Below are 15140 nucleotides of genomic sequence, written 5' to 3' on the forward strand. Positions count from 1 at the left end.
GTGCTACCGCTCCAGTATATGATACCGATATCTGTCATTTTCATTTGGGAAACAATGAGAACATTTCACCTCTGGCCAAAGAGTTCTCTGAAACAAATCCTACTAATTCATATCTGGATGTCAACCCAGATTATCATTTTTTATTTTCTATAATATACAATGGATATTTAATGCTACCCTATATCTAAACTAAAAAAAGTCAATTTCTATTATTATACTTATAGAATAAATAAATTCAATAATAAATCCCATCATATGTCCTTTCCATTTTTATCTGCTTTGCTTTAAAATAATAAGCCTAATTTTATATAAACTTATTAGCTCACGTATCAGAAGATAAAGTTTGATTGCTCATGATTTGAAGTGTACTTTGCTTGGGAAAACTAGCAATAGCATATCATCTTGAAAAGAACATCTTTTTGTGTTGACAGTTGGCTTTTCCAATATGCCCTTACAACACACAATACTTTTTTCAAATAAAGAAGAAAAAGGAAAAACAGAATCAATGTTTTGATTATGTCAATCAGTTAACTATGTTCATTGAGTTTCATTATGAGGAAAAATGTTCACAAGGATATTGGTATTTATATAATTGTCTTATCTTGAAAAAAATAATTTTAATATATGAGTTGTGCAAGGATGCACAGTCAAGCAACTAGTACCTAGTAAGATACTCTGTCACTAAAACTTTTTTTTGGTTTTTGATTTGGGGGCCACACCCGGAAGTGCTCAGGGCTTACTGCTGACTCTGAGCTCAAGAATCACTCCCTTCCATGCTTGAAGAACCATATGGGGTTCCAGGGATCAAACCCACATTAGCCACAAGCAGGACAATTACCTTACCCGCTGTACTAGCTCTTTGGCCACTAAAACTAATTTTTAAATGTCTCATGCTCTATCAACTGAGCTATCCACATAGGCACAGAAATACTAATTTGTAAAGTTATCAAACTAAATAATAAAGACAACTTTTGTATTTTGAGAAATCACTCTCATTTGAGAAAATAGTTATTATTTTTTTTTCATCTTAAAAGTTTGAGAGAGGGCCAGAGAGCTAATGCAGTAGGCAGAGTTTGCCCTTTGCATGTGGCAGACCCAAGTTCAATCCCCAGCACCCCATATAGTACCTTGAAAACTATCAGGGTGATCTCTGAGCACTGAGACAGGAATAATGCCTGTGCCCACCAGGTGTGGCCCAAAAACCCATATAAATATATAATTCTGAAAAAAAATAAATAGAAGCTGATTCTCCCATTGGTCATTATCACCATCATTATATCATTATAATCAGCCACCAAGTGCCAAGATTCCTGCCTCTCCCTCTTCCCTAGACCTCCCTACCTCCATCCACTACATAAAGAAAACATATGAGAACAAGAAGAGAGTCCAAATGGCAAATAGTAAGTGCCTAGTAGGGTTAGAAATTTTGAAGACAAGTAGTAATTAATGAAAAGAATGAAGGCAACAAAGGAGTAACACTCGAATTTGGTCTTAAAGTCAGGCCTTGAAAAACTAACCTTTGAAGCTAATAAAAATATTCATGGAGTAACAATAATCAAATAATAATAATCAGTGACATTTCATTTGAGTGCAAATAGAACAGTAGAGAGAATATCATGAGATCTGAAAGAGTCAATTAGTAATGTAATCCTAAAAAGTGGGAATGAAACCTATGAAAACCAAGTCTTCTATCCTACTCTAAGAGCTTAACTGAACTAATTTTTAAAAAAAGTAACATTTAAACAACCAAAGTAACCATGATCATCATTGTAGAATACTTTAATGAAATAAAATAAGCACCTTTCCCTTAACACAACAACTCTTGGAGGAAAATAGTTCCAAGTGAATTATAACATTAGTATTATTAATTAGGAAACTGAGGTTCAGAGTTGTTTAAAATGCATAGTAGTTTTCAGAAATATTCCTGTGGTAAGCTAGGTAAAAAAGTTCAATAATTATTTTTTTCTCCTACCAGAAAAAAGAATATTAAGGTTATAATGATGTTTATCTATCAGACTTAATGACCTAAAGATGACTATACCTATAGTTAAAATGAATATTAAACAGCCCGAAAGTCAAGGAATTATGCAGCATTTCAATAAAGATCTAGTGAGAATCTATAAATCAAGTGAATGTCCACCATCGTTCTTGGACAGTCAACTGGCAAATTAATCCACATTGGCTACCTCTGTAAGCAAATCTAACCACAAAAAAAAAGAAAATTAAAATATTGAATTAAATTTGCAGACTTGAGGCTGCTATTTTAAAAAATTGTTTTTGAGGGGAGACCACACCCAGACATGCCTGTGGGCTGTTTCTGGTTCTGTGCCCAGGAGTGACCCCTCTGATGTGGAGTCAGAGGTTCAAACTGGGGTCTTGGCCATAGCAGCCCAATGCAAAGCAAGTGACTCTACCTCCTGTACTATCTACTATCTCCAGGCCCTGTTTCAAAGAATTCTAAATGAACTTATGTTCTATGTGTTGTCAAACTCTATTCATAACTTGCATTCTTTTTATTAAGGTACCATGATTTACAAAACTATCAATAGTTGAGTTTCAGGCATGCACAGTTCCGGCATCAAATTGCCTAAATCAACTAGAGTCAACTTCCCTCCACCAATGTCCCTAGTTTCTCTCTCATCCCCCAGTCTGGTCCTTGACCGACCCATTTTTAAGTTTGTTTGTTGCACTTTGGATATCATGTTTTCAGTGTCATTGTTTCTGTAGTTCAGATACACAACAAACCACACCTCTACCCTGCCAATTTGTCCGAGGCACCTGTCCTTTGCCACTTTCACCTCTTGTCTACCTCTTCTTACTCCACCTCAATTTCTTTCCTTTCCTATCCCTTTCTATAAATCACATGTATTATTAAACTGCATACAGTACATTCAGAATTATTACTCCCATTTCTTCCTAATTCTTTCTCCAAAAATGAAGCTGGCCCAAGGAAATTAGGAGTTGAATTCAATATTAAAAAAACCAGAAAAACTTCTTCGGTTTTAGGACAGCTGAGATTGTTGAGATCGTCCCCTCCAATCCCCGCTTTATCCAAAAGGACAAGACTGGGAACCTCAAACTCATCTGAAATCCTTATTTGCAGTCGAATCCGGAAGTGGGCTGCAAGGGATCAGCCCAAGTGAACTTGCCGATCACTCTGCTGTTCTCTAGCCTGTAAACCACCTTATTAAAGATGTGCTTCCTGGTCTTTTTCTCTATAAAAGTCCCCTTCTTACACTGTCCAGGCAGACAAGGATGCAGTGGAGGACAGGAATCCACTGACTTCCTATTGGGGAGTGTGTTGGCAATAAAACTCTTTCTCAGACCAGCATCAATTCTCTCATCTGATTAGCCTTCAAACTGCAGTGGAACTGAACCTTCTTGGTGACAGGAATAATATTTAACTTGGCTAAAATTCTATCTTTTGTGATCTATATTCTCATTTAAAAAAAAAAAAGGAACAATGCTTCTCAAGTCTCTTCTTTTCCTCTGATGGAGAGTCCAGGCCACATAGTTATCTGGTCTCTCTTTTTTTTTTTTTAATTTTTATTGGTGAAACACTATGAGGTACAGTTGTAGACTTACAGGTTTTTGTAATTAGGTTTCAGTTATACAATGATTGAGTACCCATCCCTCCACCAGTGCCCATTCTCCACCACCACTGCTCCCAGTATTCCTCCCATCCCTCCATCCCCCCATCTCACGCCACCTCTGTGGCAGGACATTCCCTTTTGTTCTCTCTCTCCTTTTGGGTGGTGTGGTTTGCAAAGAGCCATTGAGTGGCAATCATGTTCGGTCTGTAGTCTACTTTCGGCATGCATCTCCCATCCTGGGAGGATATATCAAGGATATACAAAGTACTGGTTGAACCCAACCTCATCAAACAATGAGGCAGCGAAATGAACAGAAACTTTTTCAAAGAAGAAATCCGAACGGCTAAAAGGCACATGAGAAAATGCTCTACATCATTAATCATCAGGGAGTTATCTGGTCTTTGACTGAACTGCTGCACTTTGCTGCTGGCACTGCCCTGCCTATTCGGTTTCCAACTAGATGTGAACCCACAGTCTGCAATCATATATAACACTTGCCTTTTATCAGTCTCTTCTCAGTGCTCTTCATCAATACCGCTCAGAGTTAGGCCTAGGAGGGTTGGCTCACAGTTTTTTAATTACTGGAGCAGCAGAATCACCAAGACACTGTCAAATCTTTAGGAATTTTCTCGACTAGTAGTTGAATAGTAGTTCTGATGATTGCCTATTCAGCATGATGCAGGCATCAAAGACAAACGAAGGCCAATAACTATCAATTAGAATTCTGGAGCTTGGGCCCTAAAAATATCCCCTGATCCAAACATGGGATAATAACATTCATTAAAAGCATAGCCTCCAAGACCAGACTGCAGCTCTACCGTTTAGATGTTATTTAACTTTGGGAAACAGATCTCTCTGCCTCAAGATTGCTGATATGTAAAATAGGATTGATAGCACCAACTTCAAAGCATTAGTGCAAGCATCCAGTCTATGTTGCTATTAAACAGCACTGTAGCACTGTCCTCCCATTGTTCATCGATTTGCTCGAGCGGGCCCAGTAACGTCTCCATTGTGATACTTGTTGTTACCGTGTTTGGGATATCAAGTACATCACGGGGAGCTCGCCAGGCTCTGCCACGCAGGCAAAATACTCTAGGTATCTTGCCAGGCTCTCCGAGAGGGGCAGAGGAATCGAACTCGGGTCGGCCTGGTACGCCCCGTGCAAGGCAAATGCCCTACCCTCTGTGCTATCACTCCAGCCCATTGCTGTTAAATACTGGTAATAATTCTTTACAGAGCAATAGATGATGTCAGCAAGTGGGGTCACTGGATAAACAGTGCTAACAATGTAGTTAAATTTGAACTTCAAAGCTATTGTGATGTCTTCCTCTATAATGACTTGGAGATTTTGTAATCTTTTGTGAGTGTATGCACAGGATATTGATTAGGCAGTAATACCAGTTTGATGTACCTAGCCACTGACTTAAAGACTGTAGACAAATGTATGTAGTCCTTTGAACATGGTGACAGGCACAGGAAGCTTGGTAGTTTCCTATTCAGTTATCCCCAGTGATAGGATTTCACTCTAGAACTGAACTGAATAGGAAACTACTAGGCTTCCTATGTCTCTGTCACCATGTTAAAAGGACTGCATACACTTGTCTATGATCTTTGAGTCTGCGAAGTCGAATAAGTCAGCTAGTCACTGGATCAAGCAGATAGGTGAACTAGAAATAGTGGGGAACCCTTCTCTTTCTGAAGAAGAGCAAGAGAAACTTCCTTCCATGGCCTGGCCTCTTCATAAATCTCTCGTTGGCAAAGTTTCCCTATTGAAAGGGAACTAGGAAAACAGCACATTTGGCAAATGCTTCCCAACATATAAAGATGGACTCAATGATCTTTCTTTATTACTTATACCAGGTCACAAACACTCCTGTAATGCTCCTAAAAATACACTTCCCTATAAACTTTTCACCTAACTTTACAGTCAAGATGCAAGCTCACTTAAAATTCTCTCGGGAGCGGGAAAAGTGGGAGGCAAGGAGACAGTTAGCCAAGCTGCAAATGTGTTGAATGCTTCAGAGAGAATTCTTGTCCAACTCTTTTGCAAATTTCCCTTTTGTTCCAAATGCTGACCACCAAGAAGGGCTCTTGAGATGAAGCCATTTTTGGTTGCCAAAGAAATTTCCACCCGTCCTGAAAGATTTCTCTCAGAGAAGGGAACAGCAACACCTTTAGCAGAAACAAGAACTATCTAGACAGCCAAGTTTCCTGGCCCTGCACTTTTTACCTCTTTATCTTAGACTACTGGCAGATTAGCCAGCTCACAGATCCAATTAGAGCCTGAAAATAAGTCCTACCTGCGTCTTGATATTGTATGCTTCTGAAAAAAATTCAAAGCGAGCTGGAAAGCAGATGTCGGTGATTGAGATTCTTTTTACTTTACCGGAGGCTCTAAGCTTTTAGTGAAGGGAATCATAAAAGAGAACCTCAAATTTGATCGGCAAATAGTGGCCTAGCAGTGGAGAAGGTTTAAAAGATCTAGGACACAAATTCATGTGATATTATGGAAGAGTAATTTGAAACAAATGGTGACCTCAAAAATGATACTTAAAAAAATTGTCAGCTGGAAATAAGCATAAATAACCCTTTCCCCCCCAAAAAAAATGCACAATAAAGGTAAGTCATAAGTGATGTTTTTATAACTGCAAAAAAATTAAAGCAGGGCCTGAGAGATAGTGTAGGTGGTAGGGCATTTGCATTGCATGCAGTCAATCTGGGTTTGATCCCCCACACCCCATCTGGTCCCTGAGCACTGCCAGGAGTGATCCCTGAGAATAGAGCCAGGAGTAAGCCCTGAGGATACCAGGTGTTTCCCAAAAACTGAAAAGGAAGGGAAGGAAAGTAACTACAAAAAGAAGATCATTTAAATAAACTATGATTCGTGAGTATAGCCTTTTTAAAAAAATAAAGCAGGTGTCTATAGCATTCTGTCAGGTTTTTAAAAATCCAGTTGCTGAACCACACAAGTATTTGTGCATGAAAGAAGAGTAGAAGACCATAGAAATTTTTTGAGTGCTTATTTTGTGGGTAAAAATGCATAACCTTCTCACTTTATATTTTATTCATTTTTCCATGGAGTTTTAGAGGAAATTTTGTACACTCTTTAAGCAAAACTTAAATCTCAAAAAAAAGGTAATAGTATTTCATGGTGATTCATTAAAAACTATTTTTTAAGAAAGATAATGCTATGATACTGTAGTGGGTCAAAAAAATTTCATGTATACATTTAAGATTATTATAAAGACTGTATAACCATGCTTGCAGGCATTTTTCATTACTGCTCTCATTACAAACTTCCATTGTAAGTTTGTCACTTACAATGGAAAAAATAAGAGTATTTTAATGAGATTTGGTTAAAGGAAGTAATGGGTGAGCCATGGAAGCTAAGTTTATGGCACGCTTCTACTCTGCGTAATCCATTCTAAGTACATTTATGGTATTGAACATAAGTAGAATGTTAAAAAGAGAAAATAAGTGACATTAAATATAAAACATGTGAGTTAATTATTTCAAACCTGAAATCCCTTTTAGTAAATGGCAAATGGAGGAATGCTCTGCCGCGGGCCTGGAACTGAAATCTTTCCACTAGGCAGGTGAAAATGCAGCCTGGGAACATCCCCTGCCCTTAGCTGTTCAGAACATCCCCTGCCCTCAGCTGCTCGGTCCTGCGCCCGCACGCTCCATGCTGCCTTTTGGACCTTCAAAGAGTCTCTAGGAAGGTTTCATGAGTCATGAACTTCACTTGGATGACACATCAGATATCAGCCCTCAGTAATATTTGCATGAAACTGAAGAATAGCTAATCTCAAAACCTTAGTCGTACTTCTCTCAGTGTCCTGAAACACTTGGAGTTCATTAACAATAAAAAAAAAAATCTTTATTTTCAAGGTCTGGGAAAGCTGTTCCGTGTCACAGATCCTGCCTTGCAGGCATGAGGTTTTGAGTTCAATCCCTTGCACCCCACCATGTACCATGTGCTATACTGTCAATGTTGCCAGCTGTGACCCAGACTACACAGACAAGTCCACAATCCCAGTTGTCCCAACAATAACAAAGGGAGGAAATGGAGGAAAAAAATAATACACAATGGTAAAAGCTGTCATTAACATTAATAACATAATCAAATCAATCACACAAGGAAAATCATTCAAGAAACTTTTTCTTTCTGATAATACTACTGTATTAAATTCAAAGAAGAATTTTCTTTGCTTTTAATGCCTGTAGAAATTATATTAAGAAAGTGACTCCTGGGAGAAGTGCTTGCAGTTTAAAGAAGTACAATAGCCTCAAAGGCTTCAGTGTAGGAAAACCAGCAGGTGATCCTGTGTATTGGCAAAGTCCTCCATCCTAACACACAGCATCCCCAGTGATCTTTTCAAAACATAAAGTTCGAGGCCAGAGTGATAGTACAGTGGGGAGGGTATACTATCACTTGCATGCAGCCGACCTGGGTTCGATCCTTGGCATCCCATATGGTACCTTTTGCACTGTCAGGAGTAATTCCTGAATGCAGTCAGGAGTATCCCCTGAGCATTGCTGGCTGTGACCCAAAAAGCAAAAAAATAGTAGACCGAAGTGACATCTGCACTTATTTTTTCACTGCAGCACTGTTTACAATAGCTAGAATCTGAGAAAAATCTGAGTACCCAAGAACAGATGACTGGTTAAAGAAACTTTGGTACATCTACACAATGGAGTACTATTGCAGCTGTTAGAAAAGATGAAGTCACGAAATTTACATACAAGTGGTACTACCTGGAAAGCATCATGCTAAGCGAAATGAGTCAGAAAGAGAGGGACAGACATAGATTGCATTCATCTGGGGAACATAAAGTAACAAAATAGGAGACTAACACCCAGAACAGCCGAGGTAAGTACCAGGAGGTGGCCTCCATGGCTTGGAGGCCAGCCACACATACTAGGGGAAAAGGCAGCTCAGATAGAGAAGGGAGCACCAAATAAAGGGTGTTGGGAGGATCCTCCCAGGATGGGAGAAGCATGCTGAAAGTAGACTATAGACTGAACATGATTGCCACTCAATGCCTCTTTTGCAAACCACAGCACCCAAAAGGAGAGAAAGAAGAGAAGAAAAGGGAGTTCCCTGCCACAGAGGCAGGGTGGGATGGGCGGGGGGGGTGGGGGGGGAGGACACGGATGCTGGGAACATTGGAGGTGGGGAATGGGGCACTGGTGGAAGGATGGATACTCGATCATTGTATAACTAAAACCCAAGCACAAAAATTTGTAAGTCTACCACTGTACCTCATGGTATTTCACTAATAAAAATTTTAAAAAAATTTAAAACATGAATTTCTCCAGGTAAAACTCCTAAAAATGGTAACTCAGTGCACTTTGGTAAAATTGTGTCCCCTCTGTACTTTCCACCTCTCATTCACCACTGCATACCTGTGACCTTTTCACCAGCCTCTCTGATTCTCACCTCTGAACACAGCCAGTTTATCCTTCCTTCAGAGCTTCACTCTTGCTTACCCTGTCTCTTCCCACAGAGTTTTACCCTCTAACTCACCCTCCTACCCAACAGCTTTCCTGTAAATCTTCACACTCCCCCAGCTATATTTTCAAGATAACACTTATCCTTGTGAGAAATTACCCTACTCATTTGTTTGTTTTGTTTATTGTCTCGCTGTCCCCCACAGCAAAGAATTTCTACAAGTCAAAGATTAATCTACCTCATTTGCCCTGGAACCTTATCATCAAGAACACCTCGTAGCACTGAATGGACTTTTTGAATTAATAGATGAGTTCAAATAATAACAGCATACAACTTGGGGGTCTTAAGAAGTTCACAATTATTGTAGCTTCAAATTTAGTTAAAACTGTAGCTCTAAATGTTACAAAAGGTTCATCTTTTTCTCCTTTGAAAACACAGGCTGGAGCTTGGTTTACTTTAGACCAGTTTATCCACTTCACTCTTAAGCAGATACAGAATTTGTTCTTAAATGGATGCTATTCTGATCCAGGTATCCAGATTTCAAGGAGAAATAGCATCATGAATATGGGAAGATTCAACTATTCCAATTTTAATTGAGACACATATTCAAGAATACAGGATCCTGAAGTCAGTATGCTGACTTCAAACACTAATAACCATTAAATTTTATTTCAGACTGAGAGAACAATAAGGTGGGAAAAGAAAATTAGATTAAACCAATTTGCTTGTAACAGAGGAAAAAGGATGGTGACAGACATCTGTTCTATAAATTATTTTAGGAACAAGTTTTATTGCAAATACTCTTTTGAAGGAACTCCCAAATAATCCTTTTTTGTTTGTTTAGGTTGATTTTGGGGCAGGCCTGGCTGTGCTTTGGACCTACTCCTGGTTCTGTGCTCAGGGATTACTCCTTCAGGTATCAGAGAACCAAATGGGGTACAGGGGATCAAACCCAGGTTGGCCACATACAAGGCAAGCACCCTGTCCACTGTACTTGTAATAATTCCATCAGTTCCCATAGAAAACACCCGGCTGACAGGAAGCTGCCACCACTGAGCCACAGATGCTCACTCGAACCCTAAACCACAGCAACTAAAGACCCCTAAGGGTTACAGCCACTCCCTTACGAGATGCCTTTGTTCTTGGGTTTTCGCAGATGTGATTCCATTTGGAGTTCTGAAATAGCAGCTTCCCTGGTCCCCCAAAATAGGTTACAGACAAGTATAACCTCAGAAAATATGAGTCTTGTTTAGCCAGTGCACCTTCTCAGAGGAATAAAGCAAGGCCACAAAATCTTCAATCTAAATTCAAGGGCTTTTCTGGTTCAGCTGTGAAAAGAAAAGCAAGTGCAACTGTACTTTTCCATCACTATCTGTGAAACTATCAATGCAAAGGAAAGCTTTAAGTGACCCCTAAGAGAGAAATCTTCTAACTGTGAAAAAAAAAAAAAGAAATCTCTTGGCTGAATTTAGCTGACTAGCTCCTATGTTACCATGTGTAAGAAAAGTAAGCATTAAGGGGTTCTTCCATCACAAAACGTTTCCTTCTAGATTTCACTTCTGCTAGCAATTTCAATTCTGTTAGCAATTTCAAATTGCTATAAGGCTCTAATGGTTTCTTCTCTTAGTCTCTGACAAAATATTTAAATTCAGATCTATTTCTGCAATAGACCAAGACTTCAAAAATAGAAATCAAGACAGCCAAGTATATTTAAAGATATAATAAGTATTAGATAGTTCTTAAAGTGATTATAATACACTTTAGAAATTAACCTCAATCCAAACTCTATCAGAAAATCTATGGGCAGTTTCTCAGATGAGCTAATAAATTAGTGGTATTCAACCTTAACAACAATCAGTTAGGCATCAATAACTTTTTTTTTTGAGGACCAGCCTGAATTGTCTGTTTCAACATCAAGTCCAGTTTAATGATAACCATTGAGCCAGATAATGACTATAATGGAAGAGACAGCTATATAAATTGCAAGGTTACTAAGACTCCTCAAGGGATTTCTTTATCTACTATATCCATTGCAATCCACTGTCCAATTTCACTTAAATTTGGAAATACATTTGTGAGATGTTATTGCAATACTGACAAATCTTAAAAAAAGTTAAACACATAAAAGCCACTGTACAACTTAGCACAGTACTTGCATTAGTGTTAAACTCAGCACTAAAATGATAAGGGTTTTCTTAAATTTTATTTTGGGCTTCATGATTTACAATACTGTTAATGGCAGGGTTTTCTGCATGTTTTATTCTGAATGTTTTATTCTGCATGTTTTTCTGCATGGTTTTTTTGCATGTTTTTCTGCATGTTTATTCTGAATGTTTTATTCAGCACCACACCTTCCGCCCTTCCACACTGATGATCCTACCCTACCACTGTGGTAAGCTTCTTACTGAAGAGCAGTTCTCACTTTCTGATGCCACTGGGCATTTGTTATTTCCTTACTACATTTCTATAGGGCTGGAGCAATTGCACAGTGGTAGAGCATTTGCCTTGCGCACAGCCAGCCTGGCCGAGCCAGGTTCGATTCCTCCACCCCTCTCAGAGAGTCCGGCAAGCTACCGAGAGTATCTCGTCTGCACGGCAAAGCCTGGCAAGCTACCCGTGACATATTCGATATGCCAACCACAGTAACAAGTGTCACAATGGAGATGTTACTGGGCCCGCTCGAGCTAATCGATGAACAACAGGAAGGCAATGACAGGACAGTGACATTTCTATATATCCCACATATGAGAGATCATTCTGTTATCTGTCACTGTCCTATCTTCACTCAGTATGATAATGTCCAGATCCACCTAGGTAGTAGCAAATTGCATGATTTAGGTTCTTATTATAGCTGAGTAGATTCCATTATTCATCTACACCATAATTCCTTTATTCAATCATTTATTTTTGGACACTTGGGTCCTTTTCACATTGGGATACTGTGAATAGTGCTGCAATGAGGGCTTTATTATCCTGATATCGGTTCCATACTTGCATGGAAACTGGAATAAAAACCACTGCATATGACAAACACACACGATTTCATTTGTGAAATTTTCTAAAAGAATGAAAAGGGAATATAAAAGCAAAAGTTGATATAAAACCAAATCCATTTAAGGTAATTGGGGACCATAACTTGATAATGAAATACAAATCCTCCATAGCAACAAAATAGAAAAGATTATTTATGTGAATTTATGAGATGACCTCCAGATGTATTTTTAACACACGTCTCCCCAGGTGTTTTTCTGCTTAATAAATTTAACATCCAAACTGGAATATTGTTGAAGCACTGAATCACCTAAACTTTGGCTATGCTCGTCTTCTATTGTTAACTATTTTGAGCAATTTCTCAAAAAGGCAGCCACTACTGAAATCATAAGTACATAGGCTTGGACCAAAGAGGAAAAGTGCAGTCCATGGATTTGTTTCTTTGATTTTCCCAAAACAGAATCTCAGTAAAAAAAAATAATATGCCCTCAAAGTTTGGTGACTATGTAGCTGTCAGAAAGAGAGATTCTGCTCCTTTTCATAACTCTAAACATTTAGCGCATTTCTTAGGTTGCTGGGAATTTATACAGTTCCAGGAAGTCGGGAGGCACCATGACAACTGTTCAAATAGTATTCAGGCAGGATAATCAGTCAATCAGAAACTTCACTCCCAGTTGGTTGGGAGTTTGAAGGGGGAAACTTAGAAAAGCATAGAAAACAAGTTTGACTTCAGTGCCAAGATCACTTCCAGGACATTGACCACTTAATTATAAAAAGTCTTTTTTAAAACAAAGTTGAGCCTGGCAACCATTAAAAAAAAAAAAGCCTGGATTTATTCTGATTTTTACTAAAGCTTCATCTTCTTTGCAAGCCTATCTTCTTACCCCAAACTAATCTAAGAACTTTTGTATTTGAATTTACTAAAACAGTAGATACAGACACTCAAAATGCTTGGTTATAATTTGTACTTTACTATACTATATCTCTGGTAGAAATAAGAAAACACCATGGGTTAGTTACAAAGCTTCTCTTAAACGCTTTGGCGAGAAGCAAAGTACAGTTTCTTTGCTTTGTACTCTTTGGAGTATGAAACATTCATTAGAATAACTATCACTTACTGAACTAGTTCCAATCAGATGGTGAATTGCTCTTATAAAGATCTACTCAGCAACCTTCACTTCATACTTTTGAAAATGAAAAGAAAAATCTCCTTGAATTAAATCTCTAGAGTTTCATCACAACATAAACCTTGATGAATGAGATGTTTGTGACAGACATAAAAGATTATGGCTTTTTAGAATTGCAACCATACAGAATTTATGATAAAATCAACAGTCCACAGCTGTAATGCTCCACCGTATTTCTTCTAACACTGCATTAAAGATTTCATATGATACACATCTTAAACCATCAAATTTCTCCTGCATATGCTCAGACATAAAGACATCCACAAAAGTCAAATCTTACGTTTATCCCAACTGCTAACTGGTAGATTACTAGCAAGATAAGAACTGGACCTAACAAAAGAAGTTTTTCCTCAAAAATTCTGTAAACCCAATAATCCTAACTCTGCCTTAACTAATAGCAGATCCCAACACCAACAGCAAACTCATAATCAGGCTGTTGTCTGGTAAATACAAATAATGCCAAATGTGCCAAATAGTGCATTGAGGAAAATTTTTTAAATCTAGGAGACTGCTAGGTGCTATCAATGTATCTAATATTTAAATGGACCTCTCCTTAGTCATTTTAAGAAGTAGGCAAATTGGAGAGAGGAAGGAGAACTGTCCTTTTTTGAATATGAAGGGAGAGCAGATGAAGGAGTCTAAATTAATGGTACTGCAAGGGTGGAGGTAACTGAAGCTGAGAAAAGGAGAGAGGAAATCTTTTTTTTTTTTTTTTGATCTTTTTTTTATTAGTGAAACACCATGAGGTACAGTTGTAGATTTACAATTTTTTGTGCATAGGTTTCAATTATACAATGATCAGATACCCATCCCTCCACCAATGCCCATTTTCCACCACCATGGATAATATCCCCCCCACCCCCATCCCCCCATCCCCCCCTGCCTCTGTGGCAGGGCAATCCCCTGTGTTCTCTCTCTCCTTTTGGGTGTTAAGGTGAGAGGGAAACATCAGGCTTCAGAGAACCATATGTTAGACAGAGAATTCCGAACTTCAGGGATTAAGAAGTCATTTTAAACATCGATCCAATAGGAATCAGGCAAAAATAAAAATGAGACAAAATAATAATTTTGACTGTGTTTACTGAGAGGGAAAGAGGAGACCGGACTTAGTTCTAAAGGCTTTTCTAGAAATCAGGATCTGAGATGATGGAGACCCTATGAAGTTGCTACTGGTGAAGAGAAGAAAGAATGAGATCTCATCACAAATGAGTTTCTATTGGCATCAGAACAGATCAGATTTCTATACTCTTTCAGATAGGATTTTCACTCAGTTAGCCCCAAATAACTGGCTTTATTTTTAGAATAAAGTCCAAAAGTATATCTATTTGCCAGTTCCTATTGTTTCCTACAATATCTACCCAATTAGTTCAAGCACAGACATCCAGCCCAAGTGGGAGAAAATACGATTTCTGTCCTATTCATTTTATTTTATTTTATTTTATTTTATTTTTTGTCCTATTCATTTTAAAGGATGGGAAACAAGTTCAAAATCTAATGGTTCTTCATTTCATACGGGCTACTTATTATTTTTATCACAATATTTTTTTTGGTGGTGCTGAGGATCAAACCTGGGTATTATACAAGGAAGTTAAGTGCTCAATAGCTATACCTTATCCTCAGTCCCACTATATATTTAAATCAACAAATCTCTGAGATACAAGACTCATTGTCTTCTTGAAGTATACTCCCAAGCTTAACAATTGCCAGCAGGGCTAATTCCTTGGTTTTACCCAAGTACTTTTCTTCATAAGTTCTCTCATTTAATCATCACAATAAACTTGAGGTAGGAGTTAGTCATATGATTTTGAATTTGAGACTCTATCTTGCAGCTCAAAGATCTAAACTTCCCAAGTGAATAATCTGAAAGAATTGGAGTCAACAGGCCAGGGCAATAGTACAGCAGGTTATATTGCA

At 38.2% G+C, this 15140-nt stretch overlaps 1 protein-coding gene across 2 annotated transcripts in view; it reads right to left on the bottom strand.

The window, feature by feature from the left end:
* SLC4A4 (solute carrier family 4 member 4) overlaps nt 1–15140 on the bottom strand; it is a 346379-nt gene that overhangs the window by 153464 nt on the left and 177775 nt on the right. The gene's annotated exons all lie outside the window — the stretch shown is intronic.

The sequence above is a fragment of the Sorex fumeus genome, unplaced genomic scaffold (assembly GCF_029834395.1).
Source record: "Sorex fumeus unplaced genomic scaffold, SorFum_2.1 ptg000013l, whole genome shotgun sequence".
NCBI classification, from domain to species: Eukaryota; Metazoa; Chordata; class Mammalia; order Eulipotyphla; family Soricidae; genus Sorex; species Sorex fumeus.